The following is a 15,041-nucleotide window of genomic DNA, read 5'->3' as shown; positions in this document are numbered from 1 at the left end:
GCGGCGCTGAGCTGACAATGCCAGCAGAATATTTACAGTCTACACACAAGTCCGCAGCAAATCTGAGAGCAACACAACCTTCAAAGATTTTCACATTTAATGACACGTACAGACAGTAAAAATCTGGAAGACAACTGTACTGGATCGACTGCTCTCACAGTCGTAAGTAGAGCAGTGGGTCAGTCCTTTTTCCACCTCCTAACTCTTACCACATGTATTATTTTGTGTTTATGGTGTTCGTGATGACACAGCATTTATTCTTAATGACACCAGACACATTTTCTTCAGTAAGTCAAAAGACATACGCCATTGTTCATATGATCCTGAATGTTGACTCTTTAATCAATATTTGTTGCAACTAATTGTACTGCCATTCTTCAAAAAGAGGGTTGCAGGGTAATTGAACAATTGATGTTTGATATTATGTTGTATGCCCAATGTATTACTACATGGAGGTTGTTGACCTGCAAACAGGGAGGGACAAACTATGCAGATTGATAGAATACTCATCAATGAGAGATTACCTTATCTCACTTTCCCCCTGACCTGTGAATGATGGCCTGAAGGACAGCTGTGAACTATAAAAGAGGGATCTGCCTCTGTTCCCAGAGAGATTTTACAGGATTTCAGCTTAAAGGACCACTGCACTAGCTGGAGGAATACAGATCTGCTCCATTGACCATCTCTGAACCCTCAAAGACTTTCAGAGAAGACAGGTTGAGACAATCAAGTCGCCTGGCTCCATTGAGACATTTGCAGAAGCCAGGTTGGGACAATCAGGTCACCTGGCCCCATGTAGACATTTAAAGAAGCCATGTTGGGACAATCAAGTCACATACTTCAATGGACTGTCAGTTTCCTAAGCTTGCAATTACCTCCTCTCTGTGGGTTCCTGCCAAAAGTGGGGTGCCACTTATGGAGGTAGTCGGCCCTGGAAGCCCCTCTGCACCAGGGACTGGACCTTACCTGGAGGGGCTTGATAAGCAGCGACCTTCGTGTTCACTGGAGCCTCTAGTAGTGAGGTCAGGCTTGTGCAGCAGGTAGCTGCCAGGTGCCACTCTAGGGTGAATTCTGGCAGTAATAGTTGACCCCAAGCGTCTAAGCAGTTATCCAGATCCCTGGACGGCCACTTGGGACAGGTTCAGACTGTGTAGAGAGGATGCCCACTTGGGACTGGTTCAAACTGTGCAGACAGGATAGTCACATAGGACAGGTTCAGACTCACAGATCTCAGGTAACAGTTCTTGTACTGTGGATGTGTGCCACAGGGTACATATACCACAGACTCAGTTTCAGGATACTGACACCACCAAAGCAGACACAAGAAACAAGGGTAACCTATAGTGAACTAAAGATTCACAAGATGAGGGAAATCACTATTATAGACAATGGGAACATATATACAGGAATAGCTAACAGACTAGGGAGAGGGAGCTGGCAACAGACAGTTGCACACACCAACACACCTAACAAGTACACTCCCTTAGCATGACCACTCTCTGGCTGCTGTTCTGCCAGCCTAACTTGATCAACGTGCATGGGTTCCACTAGGGCAGCTGTTTCAGGAGGCTGAGGAAAGAGTGGCCTTTGGAATGACGGAGCCAGATGCACCAGTTTTTTTTCCACGCGTCACCTCTTTGGCCCGCCCTTGAATCCTAAGGTTGATTCAGATTGCAAGGGAGATTATTTTGTTTAGGGACGCTGGAATGTCACGTCCCGCTAATTCTTCCTTGATTCTTCTAAATAATCCCTCCCAGAGCTTTATCATACCATCCCAGTTTATAAGAAAAAGTGCGGTAACGGACCACATACTGGCAGACGGACAATTCTCCCTGACGCAGTCTGAGCAGGGATGATTTAGTGGAGGAAGCATGACCAGGTTCGTCGAAGACCTTTTGGAAGGCCACCAGGAAGGCCTGTAAGTACATGGTCACAGGATCCCTTCTCTCCCACAAGGGGTAATCCATGTAAGGGCTTCACGTGCAAGGTGGGACATCAGGAATCCCACTTTAACCTGATCTGTTGGTAACCGATGGCCCAAAAGTTCATAGTGCAAGGTGCACTGGTTCAGGAATTTACGGCAAAGTTTTAGGGTCTCCGCTGAATTGTGGAGGAGCCGATAAGCGGAACTTGACTCCTGGAATAGAGGTCGCAGACAAAGTAAACTCACCCGTAGCTGTGGCTGGAGTGGAGGAAGTGGCCATGGTCAGAGCATCCAGGCGGGCAGCTACAGTCCTCAAATATGAAAAAAAAATTATTGTTGGTCACACTGATGGGAGATTTCTTGGTACAGGTCCGAGGCCTGGGGAATCTTGGGATCAGCGGAATCCATTGCCTGGGCAAACTGCCATGCAAGCCGGTGGCACACGGAGTTCATGGGCCCACTGTGCCACGGACAGCACCTACCCTCTAGGAGCATGACAAGGCAGCTACCTTTGTGTTTACTTGAGCCTCTAGTGGTGAAGTCAGGCTTGTGCGGCAGGTATCTGCCAGGTGCAGCTCCAGTGTGACGTCTAGCAGTAACAGCTGACCCCAAGGGTCTAAGCTGTTAATCAGATTCCTTGACCGGGCAGGAAGGCCACTTGAGACAGATTCAGACTTACAAGTCTCGGGAAACAGTTTTGGTAGCGCCAACGTGACCACTGGGTACAGATACCACAGACGTTTCAGGATACAGACACCGCCGAAGCGGACACAGGAAATAAGGGCAACCTATACTGGACTAACGAGACACAGGATGAGGGAAATCACTATAATAGACTATGAGAAGAAAAGATACAGAAATAGCTAACAGACTAGTAACGGGGGACCTGGCGGCATACAGTTGCACACACCAACACACCTAACATTAAGCTACAGTCTACGTGCGGGGAAGAGAACAGCTGACCGCACTACCGCTGCTCAGACCAAAAAAGCATGAAACCCACAGACTGGTGCGTACTAGTCGGGCCAATAACACACGAGAGGGCTTGGAAGCGCAAACTCTGGAGCTGGAACAGAGATTAAGCTATAGAGGGTACCCGGGGCACGTATGGCAAGATGCTTGTGACAAAATGAGAAACAGAGATCAGAATACGAGTAAGACACGGCACCCTATGGGCAAAAGATTTACATTCTGTTTCCAATATGGCCCCATGGACCGACAGATCCGGTCCGCAATAAGAAAGAACTGGCACCTGTTGGATAGGGATAAAGAACTTGCCGAGGTGGTAGCTAGGGGCCCCCTTATTTCAAATAGAAGGAGTACTAGGTTACGAGATGTGATAGTACAAAATAGAGTGGTGGAGAACAGGACCGACAATTGGTTGAGTAAGAATATCCCGATGGGGATTTATCGGTGTGGGCACTGTACGTTTTGCAAACAACATATTACGGATAGAGTCCTACACATTGGGCCGATCGAACATAAGGTGGTGCAATTTATTACATGCCAAACTAAAAACGTGGTATATGTAGTATGGTGCCCGTGCGGGCAATATTATTTGGGTAAGACCATCAGATGCCTATATGTGCGATTTAGGGAACACTGCCGTTCTGTTACTACAGGAAAGGGAGTCCCTAGACTCATTAATCACTTGCAGGAGGAGCATGGGGGAAATGCGGAGGTATTGACATTTGCAGGGGTGGAACAGGTTAAGGTCCCGAAAAGAGGGGGTGACCACCATAATGTCCTATTGAGATGTGAGGCAATGTGGATAATGCGCACAGGGGCTATGGGTCCTGCCGGGCTCAATGATAAAGTTGACATGTCCATCTTTCTGTGAGTAACATATACCCCCCTTTTTAGTTATGGGGTAGATCGTACTGGTGTTTACAGCCTGTTGACCGTAGAGCATTATTCCGGATTATTTTGTGATGACACGTGTAGCCTGGGGACAGGCAGTAGAGATGTAGGTTGCATTACCATGTGGGGTCCAAGTGGTCTAATGTGTTTATATAACTACTAGATGTGTTGATTCCGCAGTTATAGCATGACTTTATAGGTCCGGTATGTATTGCGTCTCAATATTTTCAAGTCTGTACAATGTATATAATAGATATAATGTTAAATTCCGTGCTTGGTGTTTAGGGTATTGTTTTTATGCGTTTTATGTTTTTAACCAGATAGTGTACCGAGGGCGGGCGGGTGCTGACGCAGGGAGGGGCCCTTGTGCCAGGCGCTACTTCAGGCGTCACATCCGTCCTCCCATCGAACCCGTTGAAGCGCCGGGAGGGCGCGAAACGGCCGTCGTTCGGCTGCCACTTTCTCTGTACACACCCCCGAGCCGTGAAGTTTGGCTAATAAAGTACCTGTTTTAGAAGACTGGTGAGTGCTGCCACAGTTTCTTCTTTATTGCTGCATTAAGCTACAGTCGTTGCTCAGGCAACTACCTATTGAGGAGGGTGCCTTTTATACAAGATGCCTCTCAGCTATTAGCTAGGAGACATCTTTCAGATGTTCACATTAAATAAATGCCTCCCAGCTGTCAGCTGAGTACATTTTACCATGTGCATGCTGCCCCTTTAAAAGCAAGGGAGTGCACGCAAGAGTGTACTAGGCGTGCTGCCGGAAACTGTGATGCACACACAGACTGGGAAGTAGGAGCATGCCGAGGATTACGCCAGGGCAGTGATGATACCCGCATCCTTGCAAGGTGGGAGAAGGGGAACCATGCGGAGGCGCCGGCAGGCACTACACCTTTATTTGTTTTTTGTTGTTTCTATTGTGTATGTTATAAAATCCATAGTTATGACTTATCGTCTTACATGTTAAAAGGCAGAACTTGGCTCAAAAGTTCATGATGGTAGTTAGACAAGTAGATAGACAATGGGTTACATTTTTTTATACAGACATCCAATTTGCATCAAGTTTTTCAAGAGGAAACTTCTAAGGCAAATTTTAAAAGTTTGGAACAGTTTTTCTGAAGAAAGCCACTTCAAAAAAATGGTAAGCACTTTCTTTTTTTTGAAAACTTTTTCACAAATATAATGTTCCAACACCTTTCAACCATTATAATAAATGAGACCCAATGTCTCCACTTGTAAGTAAGGTACAGAGAGTATAATGAATATTTTCAAACTCTTCGAGGAGACTTCTTGGACTCTGAAAGGAGTTTGCAAATCTCCTGGACAACAGCTGTATAATGGAGCAGAGAGCCATCACTTCCCTGCCCAGACACTTATTTCAGCAAGCTATAGGCTACTTCTGGCTTGTGCATTATCAGAGGTCTGGAGGGTGAAATAAAATGGAGCAGTGATATCATTGTGTCACACCACCTGCACCAGACTGCAGGGAGGAGGAAGACAGAAGATATTGTTAGCCTTCTGAGTGAGGTCGAGTTAAGGTGAATTTATTAATGTGTTATCGGTACAAAACAGGAAGCTAAGATTATTGAGGGGACCCTATTCTTGTGAGGACACAAAGGTGGAACTTTATTTTATGGGAGTACTATTGTAATTGTGTGGGGAAACAAATCTGAAACTTACTGTGTGGGGCACAAATGGGGATTATTATTGTGTGGGGCACAAGTGTGAATGTTACTGTGGGAGTGCACTATTATTAATGTGGAGGAACAAATGTGGGACATTACTCCGTGTAGACACAATAATTATTGTCTTGGTGCACAAAGAGCATTATTAATTTGCGTGGGAATTCAAAAGGGTAATTATTATCATGTGTATGGACTAAAAGGGCACTAATACCATGTAGGGACAGTATTACTCAGTGGGGCACAGTGATGATACTTTAATTGTGTGGAGGCACAGAAGGTACATTGTTACTTTTTGGCAATGCAATGTTACTTTTGGAGGAGCAGAATTAGGGTACCATTACTGTGTAGGGCTCTAAGCAGTTATTATTACTTCTTGGGGCACTTAGGAGGGTTAATGTACTATGTGATTTATGTGAAGGCTGTGGTAAACTGGCAAAACCATGAGCCAAGATAGAAGAAAGAAAAAAGAAGTGTGTGCATAATGGCCAGGAACACCATTATATATAAAATATATCAAAATTTATTGTAGTACAATTATAGAAGCAAGACAAGAAACATGCATTTAAAAACAATTGAAAAGCCATTAAGGCTAGTATAATTAACACCTGGAGGACTAAATAGGGAGCAACCGGACTCCTCCACTGTGTGTACCTAGGGTTGGCAAGAAATGTTACGCACCAATAAACAATCCCGAGAGAGAGAGAGAGAGAGAGAGAGAGAGAGAGAAGCTGTTCAAAAAGTCTAACAATGAGCCCAGCGTATGGTGACAAACTGAATAGATAAAGTTGAACAGAAAAGATATAAAAATATGATCCTAAACAAATGAACCCCAGAACAAAAAGTATACACAGTACAGACCAAATGTTTGGACACACCTTCTCATTTAAAGATTTTTCTGTATTTTCACGTCTATGAAAATTGTACATTAACCCCTTCCCGACCTGTGACACAGCGTATGCGTCATGAAAGTCGGTGCCAATCCGACCTGTGACGCATATGCTGTGTCACAGAATGATCGCGTCCCTGCAGATCGTTTCAAGTACATTTTGATCACTGCGATAAAACCTATCGCAGTGATCAAAATAAAAAAAATACTGAATGACCCCCCCCCTTTGTCACCCCCATAGGTAGGGACAATAATAAAATAAAGATTTTTTTTTTCTTCCACTAAGATTGGGGTAAGAATTAGGGTTAGGGGTAGGGGTAGGGTTAGGGGTACGGTTCGGGGTAGGGGTAGGGTTAGGGGTAGGGTTAGGGTTAGGGGTAGGGTTAGGGTATCGGTATGTGCACACGTATTCTGCTCCACTGCGGATTTATGGCAGATTTACCGCGGTTTTCTGCGCATTTCACTGCGGATTTACAATTGCGATTTTCTATTGTAGCAGTTGTAAAACCGCTGCGGAATCCGCAGAAAGAAGCGACATGCTGCGGAATGTAAACCGCTGCGTTTCCGTGCAGTTTTTCTGCAGCATGTGTACAGCGATTTTTGTTGCCCATAGGTTTACATTGAACTGTAAACTCATGGGAAGCTGCTGTGGATCCGCAGCGTTTTCTGCAGCGTGTGCACATACCTTTAGAATTAGGCTATGTGCACATGGTGCGGATTTGGCTGCGGATCCGCAGCAGTGTTCCATCAGGTTTACAGTACCAAGTATACCTATGGAAAACCAAATCCGCTGTGCCCATGGTGCGGAAAGTACCACGCAGAAACGCTGCGTTGTATTTTCCGCAGCATGTCAATTCTTTGTGCGGATTCCGCGGCGTTTTACACCTGTTCCTCAATAGGAATCCGCAGGTGAAATCCGCACAAAAAACACTGGAAATCCACAGTAAATCCGCAGGTAAAACGTAGTGCCTTTTACCCGCGGATTTTTCAAAAATGATGCTGAAAAATCTCACACGAATCCGCAACGTAGGCACATAGCCTTAGGGTTAGGGTTGGAATTAGGGTTGTGGTTAGGGTTAGGGGTGTGTTGGGGTTAGGGTTGTGGTTAGGGGTGTGTTGGGGTTAGGGTTGTGATTAGGGTTATGGCTACAGTTGGGATTAGGGTTATGGGTGTGTTGGGGTTAGTGTTGGAGGTAGAATTGAGGGGTTACCACTGTTTAGGCACATCAGGGGTCTCCAAACGCAACATGGCACCACCATTGATTCCAGCCAATCTTGTATTCAAAAAGTCAAATGGTGCTCCCTCACTTCCGAGCCCCGACGTGTGCCCAAACAGTGGTTTACCCCCACATATGGGGTACCAGCATACTCAGGACAAACTGCGCAACAATTACTGGGGTCCAATTTCTCCTGTTACCCTTGTGAAAATAAAAAAATGCTTGCTAAAACATCATTTTTGAGGAAAGAAAAATGATTTTTTATTTTCACGGCTCTGCGTTGTAAACGTCTGTGAAGCACTTGGGGGTTCAAAGTGCTCACCACATATCTAGATAAGTTCCTTGGGGGGTCTAGTTTCTAAAATGGGTCACTTGTGGGGGGTTTCTACTGTTTAGGCACACCAGGGGCTCTGCAAACGCAACGTGACACCCGCAGACCATTCCATCAAAGTCTGCATTTCAAAAGTCACTACTTCACTTCCGAGCCCCGACGTGTGCCCAAACAGTGGTTTACCCCCACACATGGGGTATCAGCGTACTCAGGAGAAACTGGACAACAAATATTGGGGTCCAATTTCTCCTGTAACCCTTGGGAAAATAAAAAATTCTGGGCTAAATAATTATTTTTGAGGAAAGAAAACGTATTTATTATTTTCACGGCTCTGCGTTATAAACTTCTGTGAAGCACTTGGGGGTTCAAAGTGCTCACCACACAGCTAGATAAGTTCCTTTCGGGGTCTAGTTTCCAAAATGGGGTCACTTGTGGGGGGTTTCTACTGTTTAGCCACATCAGGGGCTCTGCAAACGCAACGTGACGCCCGCAGAGCATTCCATCAAAGTCTGCATTTCAATAGTCACTACTTCACTTCCGAGCCCCAACGTGTGCCCAAACAGTGGTTTACCCCCACATATGGGGTATCACCGTACTCAGGAGAAACTGGACAACAAATATGGGGGTCAAATTTCTCCTGTTACCCTTGGGAAAATTTAAAAATTCTGGGCTAAATAATTATTTTTGAGGAAAGAAAACTGTTATGAATAGGTAATTCAGAACCACAATGGACCTTGAAGTTCAGAGCACACAAAGTGACCTGACAATAACCAAAAGACATAGGACGAGCTCTGAGACGTGGTAACTCTGTTGACCGCAATCCCTAATCCTATCCAACTACACTAGAGGCAGCCGTGGATTGCGCCTAACGCTCCCTATGCAACTCGGCACAGCCTGAGAAACTAGCTAGGCCTAAGAAGGAAAAATAAGCCTACCTTGCCTCAGAGAAATACCCCAAAGGAAAACGCAGCCCCCCACATATAATGACTGTGAGTTGAGATGAAAATACAAACGCAGAGATGAAATAGATTTAGCAAAGTGAGGCCCAACTTACTGAACAGACCGAGGATAGAAAAGATTGCTTTGCGGTCAACACAAAACCCTACAAACAACCACGCAGAGGGGGCAAAAAGACCCTCTGCACCGACTAACGGTACGGAGGTGCTCCCTCTGCGTCCCAGAGCTTCCAGCAAGCAAGAAAAACCAATTAAGCAAGCTGGACAGAAAAAATAGCAAACAAAAATAACACAAGCAAAACTTAGCTTATGCAGGAAGACAGGCCACAGGGACGATCCAGGAGGAAGCAAGACCAATACTAGAACATTAGCCAAGTAAATAGGGCAGCACACTGCAGCGCCAAAACATGCAAACTTGAAAACACGAAATTTGAACTGCATTACTGCACTAGAAATATGAAAAATGAGAGCTTTTAGCGCATAAAAATGGCCAATTTTATGTGTACCTCGTAGCCACTTTACGGCATCTCTCTTATATGAAAAATGAGAGCTCGTATAAGAGAGATGCCGTAAAGTGGCTACGAGGTAAACATAAAATTGGCCATTTTTATGCGCTAAAAGCTCTCATTTTTCATATTTCTAGTGCAGTAATGCAGTTCAAATTTCGTGTTTTCAAGTTTGCATGTTTTGGCGCTGCAGTGTGCTGCCCTATTTACTCGGCTATATACGAGTTGGCGACTCTGGGTTCAGCACCTGTTCACACTCAGTCTACGTTTGGATGTGCAGATCAGGTTTTTGAAATGTATTCTCTAGCCTTCTGATCGTGCACTCCCTGCCTCCTAGCTTCAGGTGTTTTAATTATAGTAGGTCCAATACCCCTCCACAGAGAGAGAGAATTTGAGTCCAAGAAGAGGTTTCACATGTACCCATTCAGATGGAGACGACTATTCTCAGCGAGGTAGGTCAAGCGTAGGACCTCGTATAAGAGAGATGCCGTAAAGTGGCTACGAGGTACACATAAAATTGGCCATTTTATGCACTAAAAGCTCTCATTTTTCATATTTCTAGTGCAGTAATGCAGTTCAAATTTCGTGTTTTCAAGTTTGCATGTTTTGGCGCTGCAGTGTGCTGCCCTATTTACTTGGCTATATACGAGTTGGCGACTCTGGGTTCAGCACCTGTTCACACTCAGTCTATGTTTGGATGTGCAGATCAGGTTTTTGAAATGTATTCTCTAGCCTTCTGATCGTGCACTCCTAGCTTCAGGTGTTTTAATTATAGTAGGTCCAATACCCCTCCACAGAGAGAGAGAATTTGAGTCCAAGAAGAAGTTTCACATGTACCCATTCAGATGGAGACGTTTATTCTCAGCGAGGTAGGTCAAGCGTAGGACCTCGTATAAGAGAGATGCCGTAAAGTGGCTACGAGGTACACATAAAATTGGCCATTTTTATGCGCTAAAAGCTCTCATTTTTCATATTTCTAGTGCAGTAATGCAGTTCAAATTTCGTGTTTTCAAGTTTGCATGTTTTGGCGCTGCAGTGTGCTGCCCTATTTACTTGGCTATATACGAGTTGGCGACTCTGGGTTCAGCACCTGTTCACACTCAGTCTATGTTTGGATGTGCAGATCAGGTTTTTGAAATGCAATACTAGAACATTGACAGGAGGCCAGGAGCAAAGCACTAGGTGGAGTTAAATAGAGCAGCACCTAATGACTTCACCACATCACCTGAGGAAGGAAACTCAGAAGCCGCAGTACCACTCACTTCCACCAACGGAAGCTCATAGACAGAATCAGCCGAAGTACCACTTGTGACCACAGGAGGGAGCTCTGCCACAGAATTCACAACAGTACCCCCCCTTGAGGAGGGGTCACCGAACCCTCACCAGAGCCCCCAGGCCGACCAGGATGAGCCATATGAAAGGCACGAACAAGATCGGCAGCATGAACATCAGAGGCAAAGACCCAGGAATTATCCTCCTGACCATAACCCTTCCACTTAACCAGTTACTGGAGTTTCCGTCTCGAAACACGAGAATCCAAAATCTTCTCTACAATATACTCCAACTCCCCCTCCACCAAAACCGGGGCAGGAGGATCAACAGATGGAACCATAGGTGCCACGTATCTCCGCAACAATGACCTATGGAATACGTTATGGATGGAAAAAGAATCTGGAAGGGTCAAACGAAAAGACACAGGATTAAGAACCTCAGAAATCCTATACGGACCAATGAAACGAGGCTTAAACTTAGGAGAGGAAACCTTCATCGGATGACATGACGAGATGACAACCAAACCAAATCCCCAACACGAAGTCGGGGACCCACACAGCGTCTGCGATTAGCGAAACGTTGAGCCTTCTCCTGGGACAAGGTCAAATTGTCCACTACATGAGTCCAAATCTGCTGTAACCTGTCCACCACAGTATCCACACCAGGACAGTCTGAAGACTCAACCTGCCCTGAAGAGAAACGAGGATGGAACCCAGAGTTGCAGAAAAATGGCGAAACCAAGGTAGCCGAGCTGGCCCGATTATTAAGGGCGAACTCCGCCAAAGGCAAGAAGGACACCCAATCATCCTGATCAGCAGAAACAAAGCATCTCAGATATGTTTCCAAGGTCTGATTGGTTCGTTCGGTCTGGCCATTTGTCTGAGGATGGAAAGCCGAGGAAAAAGACAAATCAATGCCCATCCTAGCACAAAAGGCTCGCCAAAACCTCGAAACAAACTGGGAACCTCTGTCAGAAACGATGTTCTCTGGAATGCCATGTAAACGAACCACATGCTGGAAGAACAATGGCACCAAATCAGAGGAGGAAGGTAATTTAGACAAGGGTACCAAATGGACCATCTTAGAGAAGCGATCACAAACCACCCAAATGACCGACATTTTTTGAGAAACAGGGAGATCCGAAATAAAATCCATAGAGATATGTGTCCAAGGCCTCTTCGGGACCGGCAAGGGCAAAAGCAACCCACTGGCATGAGAACAGCAGGGCTTAGCCCGAGCACAGATCCCACAGGACTGCACAAAAGAACGCACATCCCGCGACAGAGATGGCCACCAAAAGGATCTAGCCACTAACTCTCTGGTACCAAAGATTCCAGGATGACCAGCCAACACCGAACAAAGAACCTCAGAGATAACTTTATTCGTCCACCTATCAGGGACAAACAGTTTCTCCGCTGGGCAATGATCAGGTTTATTAGCCTGAAATTTTTGCAGCACCCGCCGCAAATCAGGGGAGATGGCAGACAAAATTACTCCCTCTTTGAGAATACCTGCCGGCTCAGACAAACCCGGAGAGTCGGGCACAAAACTCCTAGACAGGGCATCCGCCTTCACATTTTTAGAGCCCGGAAGGTACGAAACCACAAAGTCAAAACGGGAGAAAAACAGCGACCAACGAGCCTGTCTAGGATTCAACCGTTTGGCAGACTCGAGATAAGTTAAATTCTTGTGATCAGTCAAGACCACCACGCGATGCTTAGCTCCTTCAAGCCAATGACGCCACTCCTCGAATGCCCACTTCATTGCCAGCAACTCTCGATTGCCAACATCATAATTTCGCTCAGCAGGCGAAAACTTCCTGGAAAAGAAGGCGCATGGTTTCATCACCGAGCAATCAGAACCTCTTTGCGACAAAACAGCCCCCGCTCCAATTTCAGAAGCATCAACCTCGACCTGGAACGGAAGCGAAACATCTGGTTGACACAACACAGGGGCAGAAGAAAAACGACGCTTTAACTCTTGAAAAGCTTCCACAGCAGCAGAAGACCAATTGACCACATCAGCACCCTTCTTGGTCAAATCGGTCAATGGTTTAGCAATACTAGAAAAATTACAGATGAAACGACGATAAAAATTAGCAAAGCCCAGGAACTTTTGCAGACTCTTCAGAGATGTCGGCTGAGTCCAATCATAGATGGCCTGGACCTTAACAGGGTCCATCTTGATAGTAGAAGGGGAAAAAATGAACCCCAAAAATGAAACCTTCTGAACACCAAAGAGACACTTTGATCCCTTCACAAACAAAGAATTAGCACGCAGGACCTGGAACACCATTCTGACCTGCTTCACATGAGACTCCCAATCATCCGAGAAGACCAAAATATCATCCAAGTATACAATCAGGAATTTATCCAGGTACTCTCGGAAGATGTCATGCATAATGGACTGAAACACCGATGGAGCATTGGCAAGTCCGAATGGCATAACTAGGTACTCAAAATGGCCTTCGGGCGTATTAAATGCAGTTTTCCATTCATCGCCCCGCTTAATACGCACAAGATTATACGCACCACGAAGATCTATCTTGGTGAACCAACTAGCCCCCTTGATCCGAGCAAACAAATCAGATAACAGCGGCAAGGGGTACTGAAATTTGACCGTGATTTTATTTAGAAGGCGGTAATCTATACAAGGTCTCAGCGAACCATCCTTCTTGGCCACAAAAAAGAACCCCGCTCCCAATGGCGACGATGACGGGCGAATATGACCCTTCTCCAAGGACTCCTTCACGTAACTCCGCATAGCGGCGTGCTCAGGCATAGATAAATTAAATAGTCGACCTTTAGGAAACTTACTACCTGGAATCAAATCGATAGCACAATCACAATCCCTATGCGGAGGTAGGGCATTGGACTTGGGCTCATCAAATACATCCCGGTAATCAGACAAGAACTCTGGGACCTCAGAAGGGGTGGATGACGAAATAGACAGAAATCGGACATCACCATGTACCCCCTGACAACCCCAGCTGGACACAGACATTGATTTCCAATCTAATACTGGGTTATGGACTTGTAGCCATGGCAACCCCAACACGACCATATCATGCAGATTATGCAACACCAGAAAGCGAATATCCTCCTGATGTACAGGAGCCATGCACATGGTCAGCTGGGTCCAGTACTGAGGCTTATTCTTGGCCAAAGGCGTAGCATCAATTCCTCTCAATGGAATAGGACACTGCAAGGGCTCCAAGAAAAACCCACAACGCCTAGCATACTCCAAGTCCATCAAATTCAGGGCAGCGCCTGAATCCACAAATGCCATGACAGAATAAGATGACAAAGAGCAGATCAAAGTAACGGACAAAAGAAATTTTGACTGTACCGTACCAATGGTGGCAGACCTAGCGAACCGCTTAGTGCGCTTAGGACAATCGGAGATAGCATGAGTGGAATCACCACAGTAGAAACACAGCCCATTCTGACATCTGTGTTCTTGCCGTTCAACTCTGGTCAAAGTCCTATCGCACTGCATAGGCTCAGGTTTATGCTCGGATAATACCGCCAAATGGTGCACAGATTTACGCTCACGAAAGCGTCGACCGATCTGAATGGCCAAAGACATAGACTCATTCAGACCAGCAGGCATAGGAAATCCCACCATGACATCCTTAAGGGCTTCAGAGAGACCCTTTCTGAAAATAGCTGCCAGCGCACATTCATTCCATTGAGTGAGCACGGACCACTTTCTAAACTTCTGACAATAAATCTCTATCTCATCCTGACCCTGACACAGAGCCAGCAAATTTTTCTCTGCCTGATCCACCGAATTATCATCGTACAGCAATCCGAGCGCCAGGAAAAACGCATCAATATTACATAATGCAGGATCTCCTGGCGCAAGGGAAAATGCCCAGTCTTGAGGGTCGCCACGTAATAAAGAAATAATAATCCTAACTTGTTGAACTGGGTCACCAGAGGAGCGAGGTTTCAAAGCCAGAAACAGTTTGCAATTATTTTTGAAATTGAGAAACTTAGTTCTATCTCCAGAAAACAAATCAGGAATAGGAATTCTAGGTTCTAACATAGATTTCTGAACCATAATGTCTTGAATTTTTTGTACTCTTGCAGTGAGATTATCCACACAAGAAGACAGACCTTTAATGTCCATCACTACACCTGTGTCCTGAACCACCCAAATGTCTAGGGGAAAAAAAAGGCAAAACACAGTGTAAAGAAAAAAAAATGGTCTCAGAACTTCTTTTTTCCCTCTATTGAGAAGCATTAGTACTTTGGGACTCCAGTACTATTATGAATAGGTAATTCAGAACCACAATGGACCTTGAAGTTCAGAGCACACAAAGTGACCTGACAATAACCAAAAGACATAGGACGAGCTCTGAGACGTGGTAACTCTGCTGACCGCAATCCCTAATCCT

The sequence above is a fragment of the Ranitomeya imitator genome, chromosome 1 (assembly GCF_032444005.1).
Source record: "Ranitomeya imitator isolate aRanImi1 chromosome 1, aRanImi1.pri, whole genome shotgun sequence".
In the NCBI taxonomy this organism is placed as follows: domain Eukaryota; kingdom Metazoa; phylum Chordata; class Amphibia; order Anura; family Dendrobatidae; genus Ranitomeya; species Ranitomeya imitator.
This window is presented reverse-complemented; position numbering follows the sequence as displayed.